Source organism: Struthio camelus, chromosome 2 (genome assembly GCF_040807025.1).
Source record: "Struthio camelus isolate bStrCam1 chromosome 2, bStrCam1.hap1, whole genome shotgun sequence".
Lineage (NCBI taxonomy): Eukaryota > Metazoa > Chordata > Aves > Struthioniformes > Struthionidae > Struthio > Struthio camelus.
Window position 1 is genome coordinate 75106071 of NC_090943.1, and position 27425 is coordinate 75133495.

The 27425-nt window shown below is 35.5% G+C and overlaps 1 protein-coding gene across 4 annotated transcripts in view; it reads left to right on the forward strand.

Moving 5' to 3' along the window:
* Window positions 1-27425, forward strand: part of TMEFF1 (transmembrane protein with EGF like and two follistatin like domains 1) — a 115638-nt gene that overhangs the window by 22748 nt on the left and 65465 nt on the right. The window lies entirely within an intron of this gene.

Here is a 27425-nt window from a genome sequence, read left to right on the forward strand (position 1 = left end):
AACAAATCTTTCCCCTGCTAGAATACCTTTATCTAAAACCTTTTATCTATTATTATGGTTTTCAATTAGAAAAATAAATATCTTTTATTCTCTACTCGACTGTTTAATAGACCACTGGGAAAACTGGTGGATTAAGACCCTAATCCTGAAAATATGCTTGTGCTTAATTCTGAAGTCATACACTTATGTTCTTAACTGTGTTGTTAGATCAGAGCTAGAGTGCTCAACTGTCTAAAATATTGAAAGTGAAGATGCTTTCAAAAGGATCTAATAATATGTTTCAGATTGAACAAATCTGAGTATTAGATCAATAATACATTAAAAAATCTCAGAGAGATGCAATTTCTAAGCTACCCTCACAGCTTTATACAAAAGTAAATTACATAGATTTATCATTCACCAGATTTTCAAAAGTACAAGCTGAAGTCAATTACTTAATGTTTGTTGGTACCTTTGAAAATCTCTTCCTTATTTTTGGGGGGAAAGCAAGTAAACTCAAACTGAAAATTAAATCAAGACATATATGATGCTGGACCTAATCTGCAGTCACTAGATCAGGTCTTTAAGGTACAAATTGCTAAACATTTCTCTGTCTTGGAATCAGAGATCTGGAACACACACAACCTATTTTTTTATCTTCATCAATCATAGATAATTCACTCAAATCATTTGATTAATAATTTTGATTTTTTTTCCTTTATTTAATGGCACTATGGGATTTTATGCTTTTCTCTTTTTATGTTGAAGCATTATAAGTATTTTTCAGGATCTGAATCTGAATACTGATAGTGAGGAAAAGTGAACTAATGCAGTGGATTAGTGCTGGACGTAGCTTATGTGTGTTATATATATTTGTAATTTTTGAAAAGTTAGATGAAACATATGGAATTGTGCCTGTAAAGACAAGATTTCCATGTAATGTACTCCTGTAGTAATAGCAAGTATTTGATTCTATCTTTGAAAACCAAGGACAGTTTCCCAACTGTCTGTTGCAGAGGAAAGCCTCCTTTTGCAGAAAAAAAGGAACTGATCACAAAAGCAGTTGTTGCTTAGGTGCAAATGATCCTTTTCGTTGCATGTTATTAATATGAAGAAAGTATAAATCTCATACAAGTAATATACTTGGGCTTTTTAAAGAGTGAATTTCACAAAGATGAAAATACTTAAAAGTCAATTACGCTTTAAGGGAAAAATTAATTCCATCTAGCATTCATATTTTTTAAGTCCAAATTCTAAGTATATTTTACCAAATGCTTGAGTATACATGTCCATCCACAATTTGGTGCAGAAGGGAAAGAAGTGAGAGCAAACAGCAAATTCATGTTTCTACATGTAAGTTAACACTTCTATTTATAGTTTTTATTTGTATGTATATTTGTATATAGAATCATAGGATAATTTATGTTGGGAGGGACCTCCAGAGGTCACCTAGTCCATATTGTATGTGTATGCATATATATATGTAATAAAATGAAAAATGAGGACATTGATATAAATTAAATGCTAAGAATAGTAGAGTGTATTGATAAGGGAAGCAAGAGAATACAAATGAGAAGAAATCAACGTCCAACAGAGGCAAGGACAACACAGAAAGTTTGTAAAGCAGAATATGATGAAAAGAAACCCTAACCAAGATATTTTTCCATTATCAGGTGGAAACTGTAGAAAATTACCAATAGTAATACAGAAAGGTACTCCACTCAGGGTTTGTTTTCTGAAATTAAAAGAAAGCCCAATGACACATGCATGTCAAGAAACAATAAGAGGGAGGCTGAAACAGTTTCCATTTCAACAGTAACATGGGTGAATCTTAAACTGTACCTGCTGATAGTTTTAAAATAGCTGACTGAGGAGTTTTCATCATTATTGCTGAACTTTAGTAAGCCTCAAAGTGGGAAACTTTCAATAATTCTTTCACCAATGTTTAAAAGTGTTGGATGGGATTCTCTACTAATAAATGCTTCTTAATCAAGACTGGATTATTTGCTGAACAGTACACTATCTGAAGCAGCAGTTGGTTCAGGACCAGGACGGAACTCTGGTCTGTGCTACGCAGGAAGTCAGCCTAGAAGATCACAGACCTTCACACCTTTTAATCTATCAATGCATAACTAAACAGCTTAATAGTCACTTAAATAGAGTTCTCTATACTTCTTTTTTTGGTTTCATTGCTCTCTTCTGTTCTCCTAACAGAGTTCTAACAATGTTTCCCTTTGGGAAGAAGTGGTAAGAGGTGTCAGTTGCTGTTAGCTACAGGATATTTCAAACTCATTCTAGTGACCTCTAAGTCCTTTTATGAGGCACTTTTACCATGACAAAGCCTGTTGTACTATAGACATGAACAGCTCCTCTTTCTCTTTCTCTTTCTCTTTCTCTTTCTCTTTCTCTTTCTCTTTCTCTTTCTCTTTCTCTTTCTCTTTCTTTCTCTTTCTCTTTCTTTCTTTCTTTCTTTCTCTCTTTCTCTTTCTCTCTCTCTCTCTCTTTCTCTCTCTCTCTCTCTTTCTTTCTCTTTTTTTCTCACTCTTCTTTTCTGCTCTTTTCTTCTTTTTTTTTCTTCTTGTTTTTTTTCACCAACTTGCCATTGTGGTATTAAAAGCATCTCAGGCATTCAAAAGATGATATATATTCAAAAAGATGGTATATATCCAAAAATATGACATATGATATATATCCAAAAAATGACATATATTCAAAAGATTATATATATATATATGTATATATATTCAAAAGATGATATATATATTCAAAAGGTATTCATATATATATATAATATATAAAATTTTAAATATATAAATATATAAAATTTTAATATATAAAACATATAAAGCTTACCAGGCAAAGTACATCTGTAGATCTATTCTCTGTAGGTCAGTTCATCTCCATTACCACTCACCTTTTCATCTGTTATATCACCTGTGAACATTATTGAGATAAAGATTATATTTTCTCTCTGATCTCTGATAAAAGTATTGAACAGTGTCAGATCAGAAATAAGTACGTGAGCATCTCATTGAAAATGCTTCTACAGAAGTCATGATTACTGATTTACAGTTATTGTTGATTTATAATTTAGTAAGTGTCATGGATTTTATATATTTTTTTTTAAATTCTAAATGAAGTACTTTGGAAAAGTCTGCTTTGCCGACATATTTACCCTTGTCAATTAAATTGTAATTTCACCAGAAAATAACATTGTTTGCTGTCATAATATTGCAGACTCACAGTAATAAAAAATAAATTAAAAAAAAAAAGATGACAGCATAGTCATTTCATTCCCTTTCTGCTGTTATGTGATTTTACCAGCATCAACATTAGCCTAACCTGAGTTGTTAGGAGTGTATGATGCTATACTGTATGTATAAGAAGTCACATATATTATACAGTCTCTACTGATCAGCTTGTCTTGTCCTTCATTTTCATTCTGCCGGGAAAAAAAAAAAAACAAAATTATCCTCCAGAACTCACCTGGCCTAAGCAAAAAGAGACAGTTCTCCAGTCCTGTGGAGGACCTGATTAGATGCCACTGTACAACTTCTACCAGGATGAGAATAGCTTTTGTGAAACTCACACCACCACTTGCTCTGCCAGTTGGAAGGCAAATGAGCCTAACTTTGCACATCGTTTCTGAGTCAGCATCTCTGTTGAAGAAGCTAGTATGTGAGGCACAAGAGTGAAGGGGGGAAAAGAGCCCAAACCATCAGGTTAATTCCAGTAGACTAAAATCAGTATTTTCTGCAGAACTCCCCTAGCAATATTAAGAAAGTGGCAATCGAGATATCGTTGGTTTTAAATGAGAAGAAAGTGGTGGTAATAGAATACTGAAGAAGTGACTATGTTAAGACTCAGCATGAAGTTCCATAACTAACTGGATACTTCTGGAAGAATTGCTGCTGCATGGAAGACTCTGTCCCAGTGAATCCTTCAGGCCTCCCCAAATGGCAAAGAAAAAGCTGGAAAAGCCTTCCAGCCTTCCATTCCAACTAAAGTAAATAAAGCTCCCAAGCAAGGTAAAATATATCCCTAAATTTTATGAGGAACAATTTTCAGGCCCTTCTAACAAATGCCAACAATCTACTTGAATTTTTTCATGAACTAGAGACTTAGTAGTTAGGTGCTATGTGGACCACATCTTAACTTTCATATTCAAGCTTGACTAAGCTTGTATTTCTAGCTAGTCAGCAACCACCCCTTTGCTGAGACTACCGAACAGCAGCCTTCATGAAAGGGCTTGAAATTAAGTATGCGGTATCTAAAATTGCAACATAAATTAACCACAAATTCAGCCTCACCAAGTTCCTTTTGCTGTAAGCACAGCATGAACAATTTCCGCTCAGGTGTGCTGTTAGCCCCTCCTGTTCTTAGCTGCTTTTTCTGTCGAGTAGAAAGGAAACTATGACATAGCAATGTAGACAAGATTTGTGACAAGCAGGTTTTGAAAGTCTCAGTTCTTAGAAGTGTGTGATCAGATGAGACGCTCAATAATTGCCAAGAAAATGTTGGAAGCAGAGAAATTTGAAAATAGATATAGGAAGCTTTAATTTTGTAATTCCAAATAGCATCTCTCTCTCTTTTTTTTAAACTGTTTGTGAAGAGCCTGTCTCAACATTTTTATAAGCTTGAAATTGGAAATAATGGGTATTGCTAAATATTTACCTTTGCCATCATCTTCATGAAACCTACTTTGCTCACCAGGCTAATAGTGGCAGAAAATATATATAAATTTCTGGAAATTGGAGGATTTCAGGAATTGGAGAATTGGCTTTTTCTGATCAACTCCTGTCCTGGTAGACAAAAGAGGTATTAAATATCTCAAGGACTCTTCAGTCAGTCTTTTTTTCAATGTGGAATATTGTATGACATGTTGCTCTTGAGGTGGGAGAGGAGAAGAGTTTCCTTAAGCCCATCAGTTGGGCTTAATCTTTTTACCACGAATAACTGCAAAGAGAACAATTCAGTTTAATTATGACCACATTTGGGGGTATTTTTTGGATAGCAACTTACTTATTTTAATTCATTTCACTTTTCTAGGCCACATCTAAATTGAGCATAGTCTAACAAGGGTATCTGTGCTCTTGTATTGTGAATCTAGAGACCCAGTGTGTTGTCCCTTTAAGCTAAGAATGGCTTTTACCTCTGTAGGAATAAGACTGTGAAATAAGCATTCTCCCTTATACAACTGTCTTCCTCTAAGCGGTAATTATGATTCTCCTAAAAAAAATAAAAATAAAAAGCCAACTGAAATGATGAGCCAGATAAGCTCTTCTTTCTGTTCCAAACAAGAAAATGTGATTATTAGACTTGCTCAAGCCCCACCCTTCCCAGTGTTCTGTATCAATTTACATTGCTATAACATTTAGTGCAGACAGATTAATCTTAAGTGAATATTTAGATATTATACATGAATAAACCTGTCAGAAATATAAGTTAATTATGAATACTTTCTCTGTATACAGTTTATAATTTAGATTTTTTGTATAATTGAAGTAACAATAAAAAGAAAGACATTGTGCTCAAATTAGCATTTTAATTCCTTTTTAAAAATTGAACACTATGTTCACAAGGTTTTCTTATCTCCATCATTGTAACTATTCACCTTGACTTTTTAAAACTGTTTGGTTCTGTAAGACAGAAGATTCTTTTCTTTAAATCTAAAAGCTGCTTTTATGGGACTTGTAGTAAAGATATTTAAACTTATTCATTTAATAAGCAGACTACTCTGGGGAATTTTGAGGGCACAGAAAATGATACAAGATGTAATCTGGCATCTGAGACAACGAGAAGAGTAATCCATAAATTAGAACAAGGGAGAACCTGCCAGAATTCTTTCTCAGCAATTCTATTCTCAGCAATGCCAGTAACTTGCAGTATGACTCTATGCAAGTCATTCCATCTCCCTGGCTTGATCAAAACTAGAATAGTCAATGAAGATTTCCAATTGAAACTTCTTAATCAATGCTACCACTGTAATTATTAATGCAGAGAATTCACATATGCTTGTTCCAGGTCATAGATGGCTGTTGTTGGTCATGGTTAGCTGAATCTTAGGCAAGACATTATGTGTTACAGCATGTCTGAAAATTCTAGTCTATGCAGGCCATCTGCTATTTATTTTATTACCTATAAATAGGTTTAATAATGCAATTGACATTTTGAGAGTGAAATGCATACTCTTAAGGTGCTGAAATTTTCAAATAAAAGGCAAAATTCTTCCCATGTACACATTTAATAAGAAATGGTTACTGATTGCAGTGGATGGTTTCTGTAGGTGCTGCTGTTCTTCCGGTGTAGGCAGCCAATTGCATATAGTAAAAGAAAAAGTATTTTCAGTTAGGCTCCTAGGCAAAACAAAGGAGCAAATAGGTGGGGTTGCTTTTGTTTTGGGGAGATCACCTTATTTAAACACTCAATTTTGGAGTTACTTTTTACGTAATAGTAGATTGAATTGTTTGCAATTTTTACTACCTCCTTCACCTTGGAAATTAGACTATTAGCTTAGATCAGACAGAGTATTTTCAAAAAAACCACATAGTATTAAGGAAATATAAATCCAGCTCTTGGAAATATGTGGGCTAAAGAGAACTATGAAGCCACTAATCAACATCTTCCCCTTTGTTCAGAGGAATATATATTACAAGGGTTCAGAATACTAAAATGTTATTTTCAGTTAGTCATTACTTGCAGAATTTGGTTAATTATGTCTCTTCATGCTAGTACTTGAGAACATAATGGAGGAGCTCAAACAATGGAGCAGCCATGAGAAAAACGTTATGTGAATTTATAATCTAAGATTGTTGATTTTAACCAGCCAGCGTTGAGAGACATGCTTTGAAAGTTAAATCTCAAACTTAAAGCATTGCTAAAATTAAAAAGTTGTGTGAACAAAAAGGCAGATTTGAAGGTATATTTCATATCTCTCTGAAGCTTCTTCTAATACAAGATGTTTTTCTATCCTCATGAAAATCAACCATAATCTAATCCAGCTACGTGTTTTGGAAAATTATCCTCTATGACAACTGAGCTTCGTAGTGTCTTCCTGATAACAGTGCTGTACATGTCACCTGCGCTGCTCCTGAACTAGTGTGTTCCTCTGCAACATGTGCAAACTGCCCCAGCTAAGCACTGCGGGGCCAGAGGAAGGCACAAAGGCAGGATATGGGATAGGTTCTAGATTGAGCTTGTTCACTGATTGAAATATGGCTGTAAACCTCGCAGATATTCTTACTATAATCATATCACTCACTTGTCTTATAAATAAGGTGATTAAGGTAATTGTAAGGTAATTGGGTCACAGTTGTGAACAAAATCCAAATCTTACTATGGTAACAGCAAATTTTATCAGTCGATCTCTTTTGCAGAAAAAAGGCGATAGGTGCATGGATACTGTGTCTGAGGACAAATAATCTACTTTTTTATTTAATGCAATAGAAATGTAGTAAATAAAAACATAAAGAGAACAACAGTAAACATTGAAAATAATGATAACTTAAAATTACATTATTCTAGTTCACACCGAAACTTATAGACATTCAAAATGCTGTGATAATCTTATCTATCAGTGTGGTCTGTGTTTATTTTCTCTGATTAAATGTTTTTGTTAAATCCAGCTTTATATTAAGTTACAGAAAAAATTAAGAATAGAAAATGTAGAAATCTATTTTAGTTATGGGAGAATAAGTACTTATAAAACTTCAGCCTGTCACATGTTTTAATGCTTATGCTATTGTGGATACTACCCTTTTACACTGGGCCATAAGATACTGAACAAATGACAAATTTCTGTCTGCCTATTCCAGCCTCCCAGAACAGAAGACAGTCTATCTCTGATCTGTCAGCAACCAAGTTCCCTCTTTTGACCACTGCCTTACTTCTTTCAAAATTGCTTATTCTCTTTCTGCTCTCCCAGCTCCACCTTGCCTTTCTGTGATCTCCCATCTGGCAAAATCCCTAACATCTAACTCCCAATGCCATCATCCCCAGGCAGTGCTCCTAGCTCCATTAATTCACTTGTTGTCTCATTTCTGTGCAATCTGTCTTTAACTTTGGGCTACCATTTTCCTCTCTCAGCACTGTTTGCTCTAAACATCCAAAACTGGCTTGTGCCTGGCATATAGTTCAGCCATGCCGCACCATAGAAAAAATATCAAGACCATCCAGAAACCTATGAAAATCCATTCTTACTTTTTCTATCTTCCTATATCAGAGCTTGTCTTCTGAATACCCATTGCATCTTATGTCTACAAGTGTCTTCTGTTCATCACCAGCTTCTTTCAGAATTCAATTACTAGATCATGTTGCTTCTTCAAAGAAAAGGTGAATAATATCTGTTGCTGCTTCTCACCACGCACCTTATCTCTTCCTTTCTCATGTCTCTTCCTAAAAAAACTATTTCCTTTTCCCAGTCACAGGACTGATACCTGCTATGCTCCCCGCATTTTTAGGACTGTCTCTTACCTTTGCTGCTCTTTTAATTATTAATCCTCCCCTCTCTATTTTATCTTCTTCATTCTCTTTATCCCCTCATCTTTTTCTGTTATCTTCTTACAGAACAAACACTGGTTTCCTCCATCCTCAAAAAAACCTTTCCCTCCCCACGAATAGTTCTGTTCCAATTTTTTTTTTTTTTCCTGATCTCTGATATCCTGGTAACTGCTTCACCTTTCACTGATTATTTTGTCCCAAATACACAACATTTCTGCATTTTTCTGTGTGAAATTTCCCTCACTAAGATGTCTAATGAGCTGGACAAATAAACTGAATACAGCTTTGGACCTGTGAGCAGTTCTCCTACTTCACTGTTGTTGCTTTAGACTCACTTTAACCTATTTTAAAGAATATATTTTCAGAGCATGGATTTTTTCTTTTTTAAATTTCTTTAACTCTTCTCTTGATTCTCTTTATTCAGTATCTTTTGGTCAATTCTCCTTCTACCCATCTGCCTCAGATTAGTTGTATGTGAATATTACACTTTGATTTACCCAGAACCAGACTCTCAGTCACACACTGTGCTTCCTCTTACCTGAATTTTCTCTCTCATATAGCATCTTATCTCTGCTGTTCTCCAATATGTTCTAATAACATTATTTCTAAAAATTACAGTAGCAGACAACACATGTTTATGGGGCATATACATGAACAGCAAAGGTTTGTGACAAGGTTTCTTTCAGTTTTCTATGGGAAACCTTAGTGGGCAACCTGTCATATCTCACACATCTAGATTTAGTCAAGCTTAGTTTTATTTTGATGGCAGACATGGGTCTATCTTGGTCGTTAGTATTTCTTAAGCACAAAAAAATCCCAAAACCTAAGTTTGAGCTGATGTCTTTCATTTCAGAGTGATGAATGGCTTTGCATGTGCCTTGAAAAATGTTATTCACAGTTTATGTTTTATAGTTAGTTCTGTTTATATTTATAAATAAGAGTTCAGTTGTAAATGATCATTATAGTGAGCTAAAATAAATTCATATTTTTATATTCTTCTATTTTAATATGCTTTTAAGTTATGTTCCTCTATGTGGAGAGAACTCAGTGCCTTAACAGCTCCAAGTAATTTCTCTTATTTTTGTTCTTTCTTGAATGAATGAGGGGGAATTAGAGAGAAAGCTTCTAGTTTTCTTGAAGCTTCCTTATTATTCTTTTTCACTAAGAGCCTGTAGTAGTTACCTGCAATTTAGATGTTTTGCTGGTAACTACTTGAATTGAGAATATATTGCAATGTGTTTTCTGCTTTATGTTTGTAAATCCTGCAGAGTGTGACTTTCACCGGTCAAGGCTTAGCAGAGGTGCTTCAAGGCCAAGAAAGGGCCCTGTTCTTTGGCACAGCTGGTGGTGCTGCCGCTGATAGCTCCAGTAGGAGAGCTGGCTGCAGCTGGCTGATGTGCAAGCTGCACAGACACCATGTCTAGCCACTGCATGGAGAAACCCACTAAAGATTTTAGTCTGCTGTAGCATCTGGCTACCCAGTGGCAGACGCAACACTTGCTCAAATCTTAGGTTTCAAATGTAGCATTATGCTTGTAGTCAGAGGGAGACCATTGTTTGAGTTCAGTAGGGAAACAGAATCTTAGAAAATGATAGTGCTTTACATTTCTAATACTACATTACTATATTCAAGCTCTATCAAATGCAAATTTCCTCCTTTGGTTTAGTTTTGATATGTATTGTCCTGATTTAAAAGACTGGATTGATAGGTTCCACAGGGCGCTCTACCTCCAACAGAACTCGCTGTTAAAAATTAATTTTATTTAAAAATGGTAATGGAATTTGTCTGAGACAAGACGACATTCCTATTCAGTACTGACTACAGTTTTTCTTGATTTTTCAATATATACATATTTATACTTCTATGCTTTGCCAAAAGAGTTAAACAAAAATAATATTATCACTCCACAGATACTGTCCATTTTTGTACAGCTAAAAAAAGCCAATTGTTCATAAAGAGTTCTTTGATCAAATTATGGTAAGTCACTGGCATAAATATTAGATGAGGCTTATTACTTACATTTTCTACACACTTTTTTCGTTTATTGGAAATTATGTTTATAGTGATCTACTGATTTTCTGATTGTTTCTCTTAGAAAAATATTTTCCTATCAATAACTTGGATTTTTAAAATAGCAGGCATCCTCAGCCACTTCACTTTTGTATTGTCTCCCTCCTTATTTATTAATGTTCATAATTTCTCACTGATATTTCTTTCCCCTCCTCAATCACAGTATATTTATGAGAGCCTTTTTGTTCTCTGTAATCACTTTAGCTAGCATTAAATCATTCTTCTTTTCTCCTGCCTTTATCTTTTGTTGCAAGGCTTAACTGACTGTAATTTTCTTTCATTTTTCCCCTCTTTGTCTGCTTCTGCTTTGCAGTCAGATCCGTGAGCAGTCTTTGCACTCTGTGAGTAGGTCCTACTATACTAGTTACTTCCCTTCCCTTTTATTTCAAACTATTGTTTTCTGCTCCTTAACTCAGGTTTGCATTTAGAATTTACCAGCCTTCTTCCATGCTCATGGATTTCAACACTCATTGCCTCACAGGGACTTATAATAACACTTAACATTTGAAAAGTGATTTTCATCTTCAAAGTTCTCTGTAAAAATTAATCAATTAATAGCAAAGCATTCCCTACATTCTCTTGCTTGAAATCAAATACTGTACATTCTGTGGTCCAGCTGTGAAGAGATAAAGTAGCCCAGTAGCTCAGCGCTTTCTTTTATCAGGCGGATGAGTCTTTAATCTCCAGTTAAGAACTGATGTAAGAACTATGAGGTCTGGATGAGCAGTTGTGCAAAAATTTGCAGAGAAATAGAGTTTCTTTTTGGAAAGGATGTCCATTAAATGCTCAGTTTCAAAGTTGCTTCTGAAGCCAGAAATAATTACAAATAACAACATGAGATGGAGATACATGTTCAAATGATTTGCCTGATTCAATAGTTTTTGATTGAGCTTTGAATAAATGTCACCTATTTTGATTATTTGATTTTTAATGTTCTCTATCAAGAATCTCTTTCAGATGTGAACAAAATGCTTTTGAATGAGGATATGAATGTGCACAAATAGATTCTCTTCAGTATGAATACCTTCCATTGAGACAGGGTGAACTGCTTTTCAGAATTGTACAGTTTCTCTGATCGGTTACTATAGCCAGGAACAGCTAAGAACATCAATAAAATGGCAGACTTTCTGGGAGCAAGTCAATCCTCTGTGTATTGCTAACTCCCAGATTTGCTCTGCCCTTCAGAGACACTGAGCAGCAGAAAGGCCTGCTCCTATGTCTCCTTCCATGCTTGTTTTATTTCAGGCATTCTGAAGGGAAAACCCTAAAATAAAATAAAACTTGCTGACAACTTCAGAGAAGCAGAGGTAAACCTCTTGTTCTTCCTAGAGCGTGAAAAGATTTTCATTTGTTGTCTTTCTATCCTATATTTCTTTATAGCATAGATTTCAGCTGGAAAATGGTAATTAACTGAATTTAAAACTTTTTAGAAACATACCATCATTTTGAAGAATGCTTTCATCTCCCCAGAGAGGAAGGGCTGATGATGCAGCACTGGGAAGACAGATAAGTGAGAGTTCATCTGACTGAATGTGGGTGTTTACAATGAAGGTATCTATCTGAGCTAGTCGTCTCCAACTACATTGTTTATGGAGATCTAATCAGCAGAAGTCAGTGGTGTCTTAAGACACCTAGTTTCGGACAGATAAATTAAGCCCTAAACTCCACTGCTTAAACTCCACTGAGTATGAAGGGACTTTGCGTTTTTTCCCTGTATGGTAAACATCCACCCTTAGATGAATCTCAGCTGCAATACTCTTTCTACTTGTTCAGAAAGATAGGCCATGGAATATAGATCCCTATGAAAATTGTATGGAGTTGTGGTACAGATCCACAGAGAGAAAGAAAGAGCAAGTGTTTTGCTTTGCAGATCGTTCTATTTTGTGCCACTCTGGCACAAAATTTAAGACAGTCTTATCTAATAAAAAGAAACTGGAGCCCACTCATGCTTTCTAGAACTAGACTTTTGCACTTGTAAAAGAGTATTTTGTCACTGGCGTGCTTCACCATCTGTTTTTGCTGTGTCTTGCAGTCATATTTTTGGATGACTAGGTTTAATGGGATGAAAGATGCAGAAAGGTCATACAGCCCAGACTGAAAACTAATACTTCTATATGCACATATGACAATATATTTTAATGCTAGCTGAACAATCTCTAGGCTGCAGGTTTGGAATATCGTCACATTTTGGCTGAGGACAGCATGCTCTTTCTCAGTGATTTTTTTTACCCTGGAATGGGAAGTGGGATGCTGACAGGATAGACAGGGCATTTTGTGTAGAAAGTGCTTTTTAAGATCTGGGATGACTGTAACAGCTTCTATGTGAGATAACAAGTTCATTTCTCAGCATGAAGTATTTCCACTGTTATTAAGAACAATTGTTTTTCATTGGCTTTCACTGTCTGTATGAGGGCTCCAATATATGTCAGGGCCTCTTGAGCAGCTAGCAGTAAGTGGTAATAAGCAGTTCTCCACAATCAGTTGCTGAAACCTGCCTTCCATTAGATATTGAAGATTATGACAGGTACTTCACATGCAGGGTGCCTATTTTGGTAGTGGTTGTAATAACATCCCTGCCTGCTGCTTGGCAGCAAGTTTAGGTATCTTGACACAGAGGATGCCTGCTATTTAACTGTGTCTGATGCCATTTCAGGATGCCCGCCTGCACTTTGGCTACTGCTTCAAAAGGGTGCAGTACTCCTGGGAATCCCGTACTGTATCTTTCAGCCCCATTCAGATCTCCCAGATGCCCTAGAACATCTAAAATGGTAGTAGAAGCTGACGCTTAGGCAGCTAAACCACTTGACTGGCTCGCTGACATGAGAGTTGGTGATGAAAAGCACCTCAAGAATCTCTCAACCATACCTGCGGAAGGGAGGTATTACAGGATAATGCAGGGTACTACAGGGTGGATATTAAGGTGACTATATTACAGGAGAAAAGGAAAGTGAATTATTTTTCTAAGATTCAGTTCTGTGTTAGGCAAAACAATTGACAAAGATGTTGCACAAATCACAAGGGAGATGATGTTATTTCTCTCTGAATTCCCCAGACTCAAGATATTTCATAGTTAGTTTTCTTTCTAGTGCTAGTCATTCATTGCAAATGGATCTTGCGTAACCTGGTAGCAGTGTAATATCACCTAAATGTATTGTAGTCTATGCTGTGTCCCAAGATTTTAAATAAAATGGAGTTCATAGCATCTGACATGTCAAGTAATGCTAGTGTTTCTTTGTAGAAATAGTAGATGGTGCTTCTTAAATGGAACAGAGTAATAGCTTCACTGCAGACCTGCTACCTTTGCTTTTCCATCTCATCTCTGCAGAACATTGCTCTATTCAAATTGATAGAGAAGTCAGAGCTCACTCTGGGGTGTAAAAAGTTTTCTTGCTGGGACTGTTACAGAGTGAAGAAATGTTAAAGATGTCAGCAGATGGAGCATGTGTCTAAGCTCTTGGATGCCCCAACGTAATTAGCTGTTTCATGACAGCATCCTCCTATGCTTTGCCAGGTCGTTTATGGGACATGTATTTGAGATTGCAGAGTATGCCTGTTCAAAAGTACCTGAACATGGCTTCTTCTTGTTCCAGCAGAGATAGTGAAGACTTTATAAGCTTCATGTGCTCTTTTTCAGCTGCTGAAAATCAAAAGCTTTTAGTTTCATTCACAACAGAAGAAAGTTGGTGAAAAATAAAAAATGAACTTCTTACAGAAAGTACTGATTTTCATCATTTCTATTGCATTATGTCTCCTACATTTTGATCTGGAAAGTAAAAAACAAGTATCTTGGTTTTTGGTGAAATTTTATGAGGTGAGGTCCACATTTACACTAGAAAATTCCCTAGTTTTCCTTGCAATCAAATGCCCATATAAGTTAATTTGAATTATTGCAAATTATGTTTCCAGACACTTTAGAATAAGGGAGAGAGGAAGGGAGGGAGAGAGAGACCTTTCTATGTCACTTTTTTTGATGGTATTTTTCAAATTTTTCTATCTCTCTGAGACCTAAAGAAGGCATAATTAATGCCCCAGTATTTCTACAGTACCACAGCCATGAAATTAATCATATTTCATGAAAGAGAATTCCTCTCTTAATGCAGAAAATTTGCATTTAGCATTAGAAGTAATATTTTAAGTATCAACCTACAGCCTCAAGGTGCTTCTTTTTTCCTCTGTATTTCTTTCCATGTGTATTTGCCAGTTCTGCCCTCTACAAAGTCATTTTATTGTGGCTTCCAGTTAATTAGCTGCTGGGAATAAGTGACATAGCTAATATTCCTTTTGCTTTACAAGCAGGAGACAGCAGGAGCAGGAGACAACTAATAAGTGCACAGTATCAGAGCATAAAGAGCAAATTAAATAGTAAGAAGAGAGAAAACAAATTTCTAGGGCTTATGAGAAAATCACATGCAGGTTTGGCAGAGAATGAAAGGAAAGGAAGAGAGAAGGAAGTAAAAAGGACCTTTAAATAAAGGAATTATGCAGATATGTATCTTGATATAGATTTTCACAAGTATGTTATTAATTTTATTTTTTATTAGTTTGGATCTTGTAAAATATGCAAAATTTAGAATTTTGTTATTAACAGCATAATCAAATGACAATGATACTTTTAACACCTTGTATCCTCCATAGAAGTTGTCAGTAAAGCATTTTCTCAGTTTAAAAGTTTTCTTATGTCTTATCTCAAAGCTCAACTGTGGTGAGTTAAAAAAAAATCAAAGCAAGCTTAAAATAAGGGTGTAGTGCCATGCGTTTACTTAAATTTTCTTCAGTGTTCTTCTTGTGAATACCATTTCTCACAGTGATGATAATGTATTTCTGAAAGACATTTTAATGCTACAGTGATATTAGTAATACTATTTGCCATCATACCAGAATATCTAAAAACCACCAGTAATTTGGCCAGGCATGTAAAATATACTATTGAACTGTGAAAAGAATAAAACAAAGCAAAACAATTAAGATATTTCAAAGTTAAAAACAACTTCTCTCAAAACTTGTTTTAACAGAAAGGAAGAATGTTACAGTTTTAAGCATATTTACATGATTGTATGTACCCATAAATGGAGATTTATTTCTAAAATGAATTCAACAGTCTAGCCCCAGTTCAGAAAAATCACTGCAGCTGGAGTTTAGCTTTTAAACACATCAGTACTTTGCACTGAAATCCATAAACATATTTATCCCATATGAACTGAGAACAGAATGAGGACTGAACCTTGGGACTCTGAATTACAAGACGTTGAAGCTGCCCTTAATCTAGACAAAGAAATTTGAAAGATCTAAAAAAAAAAATACAGAGAAATATTTAATAAAAAGTCTCAATGGCTTCCACAAAAGTAATTATATAACTTCTATTGTTATTCCTAGCTATAACCAGGTATTCTTTGAGGCAGGCCTAAGCAGACTGCAGCTCACAGGCTGCTTTGAACTACTCTTCCCAACCTTAACAGCAGCTGAAGAAGACCTTGATGGCTCAGGTCGTAGAGTCTTTCACAACCTCGTTCCCAACTTTCGACTGAGATTCAGCCCAGCTCTGAAGGAAGCTGTGCAGAACGAAGAAGACTCGCACGGTAGCTCCCACCCTCCTCTGCAGAGCCTAAGGGACAAGTGTCTTGCAGTTATGCATGGAGGGCCCTAGCTCCTTCTTTCCCATCCCCTATGACTGGGGCATGCTGAAACCCTTTTGATGACATGCTCTTCTCAATCAATCACTCTCAAGCATGGTACTTTGTTCAAAAAGTGGATCAGGAGAGCCATGAGTCAAGCCTACCTGTTAACACCAGGGACTTCAGAACGGGTCCAGTACATGCTCTTGGCGGTCAGTCAACCCCCACTTTGGGCCAAAATCATGGGATTCCCCCTGCAGACCATAAAGGTGACCAGCAAACATCATTCATTGCTTCCTGTTTTTTTACTCACCAGACACGAAGTGGCCTAAGTAGTGCGAAATGCACTGATATAGTGCAAGATTTGAAAAGCAATGACAGTATTACCCTTATTTGATACAGCAAAGCAATATCTCTTGCTTGCTTCCCTCCTCATCCTGCTTCCCACAGCCTCATGGCATGCAGATAGGCGAAAAGGGAATCCTAGGTGACGATCCACATAGGCTAGTATCCGCTGTGGCAAGAGTGAGACTGAATGGTTTGGGCAGTGCCCTATTTTAAAATCTGACACACAGCCAGAATGTAAATGTGCTCTATTGACAGAAGTGGCCAGATGGCAAAGTATGTGTCTGTACCACTTGTATTTTGAATTTAGGATGTCTACTGATCCATCCTTATCCACGGATACAGTGATGAAATTTCACAGCCTTTGATTATTTAGTATAATCTGACTAATATGAAACATCTGATAGTTATTATAGAAAATGTTAGATAATTTATGCTGTGTTTTTCCATCCTGAGAAAAAAATATATAACAATTTTATATCAAGAAACATTTCAATAGCTTATACACAAAAGGGAAAAATGCTATGTCAGATGCATAGCCCTAAGCAATGAGGACATGAGCTGAATAAAATTCTAGCTGTGTTTGTTAATGACTGATAATTGACATGATAATAGAAGATTACATATATAGGTAACCACATTTTCAATCATTTTTACACTGCAAAGACTGTTCCAAAAAAGATATCCTCTGTATTTTTGTATTAAGATTAATTTTATAAATAAATTGAGATTTTGGAAATATACTTCAAATTAACAGTCTTGTAGCGGTCTGGGTGAGCTAGATAAAATGGATACTGGAAAAACTATTGCATTTTTCATTCAGATTACAGTAATTCACCAAAGATCAGAGAGAACTATGGCTTTCACATTTTTGTAATTGGTGTAGGGAATCTGTAAAAATTCAGAGATTTGTTTTCCAGTGCTATGATTATAGCAGAAAGATTTACTTATTTTTAAAACAAAGTGGTGGACTCTAAGAAAGCTTTTCTTTTCTGATTAAGAGGGACAGTATATAATATAACAATATATAATACACTACTTACATGTTTTTATATAAAAAGAAAGACATTACTGACCTTGAGTCTTTTTATTCACAGATAAAGATGAGCATTTCTGATGAATTTCGCTACAGTTTTACAAACAAGTGGTTGTTTCAATTTAACCCTTCCTTTTGTATTTTCACAGGAACAGCAAAGTAAAACTAAGCCAAAATGTTAGCCTTTTCTGTATTCATGGAAAAAAATAAATTGTTATTCAAAGGCAGTTCTTTCAGGTTTGTCAGTTAAATGCTAAAATTTAAAAGCATACTGTGAATTATGCTTTTTGATACAGGAAAGAGCCAATACTTGTGACAAGGCAATTTGTATGGAGATAGATTTTTTCATGGCTTCAGTTATTCTCTTCCAGAAGCAACAAAAGAGGCAGTTGGTGTCTTCCTTGTCAGTTTAACAGCTTCTAAAATCTCTATGTGTGGTTAAACACTGTCAACAATACTCACAAATATTTCATAAGCTAAGAAATGTAGGCTGGGGTTCAAATGAATAGCGTTTTTCCTTTCTAAAGTCATTGGTATCACACACAAACATAGAAACAAGGAACAAGGGAGTGATTAATTATTAGTAAAAACACTACACTTGTTTAAACTTCTTTATGTGAGGTCCTGATTGCTTTACCCAGAACAGTATGTTTCTGAGAAATTGTTACTTTTACCTTAAGTTTATTGCTTCACAAACATAGAATGTGGAATTCTGCAATGATTACAGCCTTTAATGCATCTTCATCCTGGAGAGTCAAGAGAAAAGAGAGTTTTCCCTTAGTTTGTAGTCCTTTATAACTTTCTGAAGCTTTATGGGTTGCTACCATTTTGTTCCAATGTTATCACTGAAATACCAAGTTCAGATACCTATTTTATTCTTTAGCGGTGGATTCAGTTCTAATAACTTTGATAGTTACTGGCCTGATCCTGTTCCCTTCAGGGAAAAGACCAAAATTCCCATTGGTTTGAAAAGAAAGCAGGTCACACCTTGGGGCCTGTTCAGTTGCATCAGGTGAAGAACAGACCTCTTTGTCTAGATTGCAAAACAAGGAATCCCCTATTTTGACACCTTTCCCTTCGCACACTTAGCACAACTTATGTTGTACAATTAAGCAAAATAAGAATGCTGTTTTAGAAGCCTGCTATCACAATCACACAGTGAAGAGACGTTAAGTCTTGTCCTTCAAATGGTAGGGTTTTTATTTTCCTTCATATTTTATTTACAGTATTTTGGCTGGCCTATTTCTACTCTCATTGGAAATTCCCTAGAACATGCGTTAGAATGCTTGGCTGATGGAAGAACTGGCAAGTTTTCTCTCTATTAAAATATAAACAGAGTATTCTTATTTGGAATTAAAGCTTCTCTTGTAGAGAACAGTTAGAATAACATTTTTAAAGTTTATTTGATGCAAATTCTTAATCACAGGGTTAGGTAATACAGATGATGCCTATTTTGTCCTGTATATTTTTGGAGGAAGCATTATAGTAACCTGTGAGGCATCCACTACTTAGTTGCCTGACTCATATATCCTTTCAGGCAAATCATAATTAATGTCAGCTGCCTGGCTTTCATGTTTAAATTCTTTATTGTCCTCTTGCTGTCAGTGCTTCCTTCAGTGGTTCTGTTCAATCCTTTCTTTTTTTACCATGGTTTTGGTTTTATCATGACCTCCTGTGCTTGCCCTCTCTCCCTCATGGGAAATATAGGGATCCTTGCCACTTTTTTGTCTCATCCACTGATGTGTTTTGTCTTTTAGTCCATAACTTCTATGGCCTTTGGAAATTGACTTACTGTATGTTGAAACAGTGCTTAGTATGAAGAATTTCTGAATCAGTTGGCTTCTGTGCAACACTACAAACAGTAATGTTGAATAATTCTTGGTGATAATGGTAGTAGCAACAACAGACTATTTTTTCTATAGTTAGTGTACAGAAATACACCTAATATTTTTACATCTTTAAAATTGAAATGAAACACAATTAATTACAGTGGGCCGGAGCACCTCATAGTTTTACTCCTACTAAACACGGTCAGGCAAAGCTAAATACTGATAATGCCAGAGTAGCTTCTAATTATCTGAGAAAACTTTGCTTTGCTTTGCTGAGATTCAACAATACTTAATACTCATATCCTACTGTCTCAGGAAAAAGGAATGGGATTCTTAACACCCGTTTTTAACCTCTGGGCACCTCACAGTTAGCTATAGGTTACCTTGCCTGAACATCCACTTGGCAATTACTCTGATGATGTATTCACTATTACTAGCACAGGGTCTGAGTCCACGACTAGGGCTAGGTAGAAATCTTGACTCAAGGACTTTCTGAAGAGCCATCATTACCTTTTAAATCTTTCAAGCTTTTACCTTTTAAATCTTTCAAGCTTTAGTGAATCATATTCTTCCACCAAATATGTATCCCAGTCCTAAGCAAATACTGCCATTTACCTGTACTAGCTTTGTGATTTCAGGAAGACATTGCAGACACAGACGTGTCTGTCTTGTGACAGAGAGCTAGAATTCACTGGAAGAATACGAGCAGTGGGTCTATATTTTAGTGAGAAGAAAATGCTGAATGAAATGTATTAATTTACTGGAGAACAGGTTTCAATATTAATTAATTTTTCTTTAATACATTTGCAATAGAAGACTGCCCTACGTCGGACACAGTGAATATTGAATTATTTAAATGGATTCAAGTTATAAAGCATTGTGAGGAGTTGTCGTTCTTGCTTTTAAATGAACAGACTGCGTAAGCTTATCAAGTAGTGTGCCCTCTCCTGGCTTCATTTAGGGCACTTTTTTATGATCTCATAGTACCACTTCTCCTACTGTACACTTTGACCCTTCTGTCCTACAGTTTTAATTCATATGGCAGTCACAGTACTAACTTACATGGAAAAATAACACTAGGGAAGTATCTTTATGCTTATGTGAAGTGTTTTAAGTTTGATCATTTGTAATGCAATAGTGATGATATTTTTTGATGGATCTTTATATGTAGAAGCTTTTTTATGTAGTGCCTCAAATACTGAAATTCTGTATAAGCATTTGTAATGTTAAGGACTCTAAACTTCAAACCTCCAGCCTGTGAATTTCAGGAAAACATTGACTGGACCACATCTGCAACCTAGCTTTGCCTTTCAGATGTATGATAGCTGCCTGCTCCTCCTTTAATCCTTCCCACTAGTTTTATTCCGTATAAAATCATTAGATAGCATATTCACCTTAGAAGGTCTAACAGACTGTCCTGCTGTTATAGCATGTAATGAGGACCTCAGCTGAAGTTAGAGGAAACCAGTGGAGATGGAAGAAATGCTACCAAATTCTGTCAGATGGAGACAACAAAGCAACACGGATTATTGCCCTAGAAAGGATTCCTTTTCAGTTTTAAATCCCATTGCGAGAAAATGCTTTTCTGAGAGCTGTGCTGAGTGGTGGGGATAGTCGTGGCTAGGAACTAGTAGTACATTTAGTAACACAAGAATAAAGATAGTGGATTTGGGTTGGCTCTTTATTTATCTCAGGAGACATTGAACAGTCTTTTTAGAGAACGTGAGACTTAGTGGACAGAAACACAAATTACATAGGATGTCTTAAAAAAACGTGCCTTTAAATTTAATTTGCAACATAGCATTCTAAGACTATCTAGTAATTTTCTCAAAATTTTCTCCCATTTCTCATTCAAGGATAGTGGATAATAATGTTATTATCTACATTATGGTTTTCACCCAAATGTCTGTGATTGCTTTACAGCTGTAAATATACAATGAGGAGTCTCATTGTATAGCAGCAAAATACTGCAGAAAAACAGTTAAAGCTTATTAGGTATTTAGCAATGTCTTTAAAAAGGGAAAAATCTGTGTTTGGACTCCATTTTTGTTACAGAAGAACCATATTCCATATTTTTCATCTTCCTTTTGCCCTCTCTGTACTTTTCTCTGTTCTACTGTGTCCTTTCTGCAATAATGGACTAGGCGGCACACATTATTAAAAAGGCAGGGTACACTCTACATTATATGGTGGCATAATAATGTTCTCTGGTTTATTCTTTGTTTTCTTCCTAATAATTCAAAACATTTAATTTGTTTTTTTAGCACTGTTAAATATGGAGCTGACTTTTTTGTAAAAACATCTATTATAATGCCACTGTTTCATTCCCAAATGGTAATAATCATCTCAGGACCCATTGTTTATATAGATAGATAGATAGATAGATAGATAGATGTACATATATATATATACACACACACACACACACACATGCACTATATGTGTGTGTATAAATATATGGTTACATTTTTCTCCATATGTGTTACTTCATGTTTATCTACATCAAATTACATCTGCCATTTTATAAACCAATCACACAGTCTCATAAGGTTCCGCTGCAATATTTCTGTTAGCCATCTTCTTTATTACCCTAAATAACTTGATACTACCAGAAAGCTTGTTCACTTTACTATTGATATCCTTTTCTAAGTTATTTATGGATAGGCTGAAGAACAGACCTTAACTCAAACCCCTGCTGGACTCAATTGGTGACGTCCCTCCCCCTTGAAAATTGATTGTCTATGCCTATCCTCATGTTTTCTTTGTTTCAGCCAATTGCTTATACATGTAGTCAATCCTTTGGTGTGTCAGTTTATTTAGCATTTTTGCTGAAGACCTTTATTGAATGTGCTTTCAGGAACCTCTTGTCCACCCGCTTCTTTATTTCTTCAAAGAACTCCAGCAGGTTTATGAGGCAGGAATTCTGGATGACATATAACCTATAGGAAGAATCCCTGCCTAAAGGATTTGTATCTAAAATAATCCAAAATGTAACAACCAAGTGTACCAAACCATTCTCATCTTCTCTTTCTGTGATTTCTAAAAGTCCCTAAAGGGTGTATATGACTCTACACCCAGAGAGCTAGGCAAAAGTACTCGTGACACCTTCTGCAGTTCTGATCCCCCTGGTTATCCAATCTGGAGACCTGGTTAGAGTGGACATCCTTTTGCCTCATATGCGTATTTCCTCCTTAAGGAGTTGAGACATGTCTGGGGTGCTCACTCAAATTCAGAAGTTGGAAAGCTTAGGCGCTACTTTTAGTAAGTGTAAACCCTACTCATATATCAGAAAAGTGCACTATTTCATGATTATCATAGAAAATATTGATTGCTATGAGGTAAAAAGCTATTGCAAAAAGATACTAATACAACATACTAATAGACTAGTATTTACATAAATAATAAAGTTGTAGTACTAAGTAAGCATTATTCAAAAAGTTCTCTTCAAATGCCATTAAAAATAAGAGCACAACACAGGATCCTTTAAGAGAAATTTGAAATGTCGGATACAGGCAGCATAAATGCCATAATGATGAGAACGTAGTGTAAAAAGTACAAAATCCAGGTATTCTGAAAGACAGAAAATACTCCCATGATAACTGAAGCAAATGTTTTCACATTTGAGTTTCGTACTGTATTGTGGGGGGGTTTACTTTCAGAGCTCATTAAAGAATTTGATCTCAAATGAAGATCAAAGGAGAAGAGATAAAGGGAAATGATATATTTATTTTTAATAGCTCATTAAAAGAATTGTTTGAATCATATACAATAAAAGGCATAAGGTAGAACCAGAGGATGTCACCGTCTTCCTGCTCAGATAAATTAATAAGCTGGGCCTGGGAAAGGGAAGTTGTTTTCATTTGTATAAATACAAACAAATCCTGTCAATGCCAATTTTATCCAGTCATATAGAAAATATAAGACACTCTCTTTTTATAGGTAGTGTTCCCAAAGACACATCTACTGATCAAACACTGCTTATGCATTTAAGGTTACATTATTAGAATCATATTGCATAATTATATTTTCATATGATTGCTTTTTTGCTTCAGATTTGCTGCTATCTTTATTCTCTGCCTTTGTTCACAATGAGCTTTTGTCCCGCAGTTGGTTTAAAACTGCAGGGCAGCTGTTATAACAATAGTCTACAAAAAAATAGAATTAATTTTTACCCAGCTTCTTATTCATTTCCTTAAAAATTGTTATATTTACTTTTAAGATGTTCTGAATGTGCATGGCGCTTTTTACAGTACCAACCCAGATCAAATTTGTACTCCAAAGGGTAGGCTACCTTTGGGCTTAAAGCTAAATACAAGTTCTATGTTGAATAGTGATGCTAAGTTAACATGAAAATAAGAGGCGAAGACAAGCCTACAAGAGGTACGTAAAGGAAAAATAAAGCCAGGATTGCTCACAGGTAAACAAAACAGAATGGAATATTTCCCCATCCACCATGACAGGTTTTAAATTGTTGAAAAACTTCTACACTATGCTTCTCAAAGATGAAATTTTCAGCCTATTTTGTTTATATCTTATATTTATCTTATATTTTAATGCCAGCTTTGAATTAGGGATCTTTTCAGTCATCTTAGTTACCCAAAATCATTCCTTTGTTATCCATGAAAATGTGACTTTATGAAGTTGTTTTTTTCTGTATATACAAAACAGGGAAGATGCACATAGGCTTACAATAGAGTTGGAAACAGAGCAGCTGAGTGAGAGCACTGAACAAAGTCACTAAGTCTTCTAGCTGCGTTACTTTAAAGGTCCTTTCCACCCACAGAAGGATGCCGTCCAGCTTAATAATACAGGATGACTGAAGTTAATATTCTATGATGAGAGGGAAGAATTGAATAGGATAAGGAATCAAAATACATTTCTTTAGATCTCTTTCGGGCTTCATGCCTTTTGAGCTAGCTAAAAATGGTAAAGTTCAGTGCAGTGTTCCCTTGCTGAAAGAATGACCCCTGGACAGCTTTAGTTCATGTGTTCAGCATATGAGCTTCTTATTGTTCTCATCACAAAACCATAACTCAGGCATGTACAGGGAGATAGCCTTGGTAATCAGTAATAAGGTTTTACAAAAGCTTATCAATAAGTGTCTTATGATAGCATTCTACAGAAAATATTTTGTTTTCATGTTAATGTGTTGGTTAATGGCTGCTTTAAAAAATCTGTGCATGAACTGGGAGGAAAGGCATGAAGTTTTAAATGCAAGAAAAAATGTAAAATTATGTGGGACTAGAAAAAGACTGTTCTAAACAATGAGTGCTTTTAGCCCTTTTTTTTTTCCCCAAATCACTTTAAAAGCACCAAGCTGTGAGCCCTTTTAATGGAAGTCTGAAGCCTTACTTTAAAATAAAGATATTAAACTATGTTTTGAAATCAATTTTTTAAAGATTACAGGGCCACTAAGTAGTACTGAAAACATATTATTTGGGACAAGTAAGTGTAATTTTTGACCTCCTCTAAAGATTTTCCTTATTTATTGTCACAGAATCACAGAATCACAGAATCGTTTAGGTTGGAAGGGACCTCTGGAGATCATCTAGTCCAACCTCCCTGCTCAAGCAGGGACCTCTAGAGCATATTTCCCAGGACACATTCCACATCCAGACAGGTTTTGAATATCTCCAGGGAAGGAGACTCCACTACCTCTCTGGTAGTCAAAGTCAAAGTCAGTCATCCTTTTTCTGACTCTTTACACTACTTTTCATTAGCTATTCTTTTTTGTATTTTGAGCTTATTGAATTAATATTTACCTTGCTTTTTGACTTTATGTTCATTTGTTTTAGTCTCAAAGATGTCTTAAGTATTACAGTGTATACATTAATAATATTCTTCAAAGTCCAGCGCAGTGGCACAATATTGTACAGTGGCACAACGGCAGATTTATATGTTTAATATCTTATTGTTTCAAGAGTGCAGATGGTCTCACCTAGACAAAATATTTTTCTGTAATCACCAAATCACCAAAAGACTACCCCCAAGTCAGTTTTTGTGGGCAAAACTGTCTGAGATGAGAAAAATTTAAGAGCAGAAGGTTGATAAAGTGCATAATTGCACAGCAGAAAGCTGTATCAGGTAGGATCTGTTTATAAAAGCCTTATACTAAGAAAACTTGGACAAGTTTCCAGGACATTTCTCTATAGTAATCTTAAAAGGTCACTATTAGGACTATCATGTGACTTCTCTATCCCTAAACAATGTTGTGTGTATAACAGTTTATGAAATTTTTAGTATCCTAAAAGTATATCAACTAATACATTAGATTGCGAAGATCTTTCTGAAAAGCAGGATTCCACTGCATGAGCCGTTGCAAACTTCTTCCTTCTGTGTGAAAGGGGCCAAGAGATGGTGCTGAGTTTCTCCTGGGGTTTTCAAACACCTTTAGGCTTTCTCTGGACTCCTTTCATGCTGGAGAAGGGAGCGCTCTTCAGCCTGTTCATGGGGTCATTAGAGCCAATCTGCTTTAAATATGCATTTAATGGACCCAGAGGCCCAAAACTTTTTTTCACAGACCAGTGTGTAGACAGAAATAGAGACTGAAAAAGAAAGGGGTGGCCTATGGGCTGTGAGTAGAAAGGCTCAATCTTGGAACCTTCTGCACGTATTTTATCTGCTGTTAAAAATCTATGTTCATGTTTGGGGTATTTTTTATTTTTTAAATTGACAAGTGAACCTGACCTTTGAATTAGTTACTGAATCAATATATGGTTCTAAATGTGTTCAGAGGCTTTGTTCCTCCTCATACTTTGAATATCCAAAATAGAAACAAAGTGATTATTTGAATAATGCACAGGGGATTATAAGCGCATATACAATTAAAAAGTATTGTTAACATATACACCTAATTAAAATCCTTCTTTTATTTAGCCATATCTACTATTGATTAAATGAGCCACTGGACTACATATTTTAGTGGAGGGACCTGCAAGATTTATTAGTGTTCCAGTGGTTGGTGTGTTTTCCCATTTAAGAACGCATAGCGTTGTAAGTCAGGTCCATTTTTTTATACTTCTATAACATTATTGTAGATTGAGAGTTAGCATTATAGAAAAGCAATACTGACAATATTCATGTAAGCATTAATAATAAATTTCCACATATGTATTTATTGTGAATTTTGTAACTCTCTTATATGAGGGATAAGTTCCAAAAATATTACCTTTCTCAAAAGAATCTTCCCTCTATTTTCTTTCCATACCTCTTAAAGAAGCTGTTAAACAATTTGTCTTAATATTTAAAGAGACATTAGGTACAACTGGCAATTGAAGAGCTGGTTAGAATGATGTAGATGAAAAAATGTTATGCTCTTCCTGTTGAACTTTGCCTGTTTTGAGTAACAAGTAAACGTAAGCAGGTTTTATTACAGGGAGTATCCCAAAGTAACCTGAAGATTTTGCAAAGTACTACTGTGCTTTGCTGTAGGCAAAAAAAGGTAATGCAATAGCATAATGCAATTTAAGAATAAATTCATAAATTGTATTTAATACATTTCAATGCTTATCTGTTGCAAATGAGAAACAGTCAGAAAGCACATGATATCTGTTGCACAACACATCATACTTTTCCAGTACCAGGAAAAATACAAAAATAAGGGAGGAGCCTGGGTATGAAAGGTCTTTTCCATCTATACAGATGGCCATATTTCTAATCTAAAATTGTTCTTGGAGTTTTGGCATATTGCCATCTGTCTTTGCAGCTACAATAGTTCAATAACTCTATCATCTGTCTTAGAAAATGTTTCCTGAGAGTGAATTTAATGCTTACTGAAGTGTTGAATTTACAGCTACTGAGAGTAGAATACAATATGTAAGAGATGGTCAGCAGGCCCCCCTGATTTCTACTCACTCGGTTACAAGCGAGGTTTTGTTTTGGTGAAACTGGTGTGAACAACATTTGGGAGCTGGAAGGAAGATGTTTCCAGTTCTTTTTTTCACTGGTCCTTCAGTAATTTTGTGTACAAATCACCAACGTTAATGGTGATCATGCACAAGGAACATAACTGACATTATTAAAAATGTTCGTAATTATTACCATTGTAAGAAGGC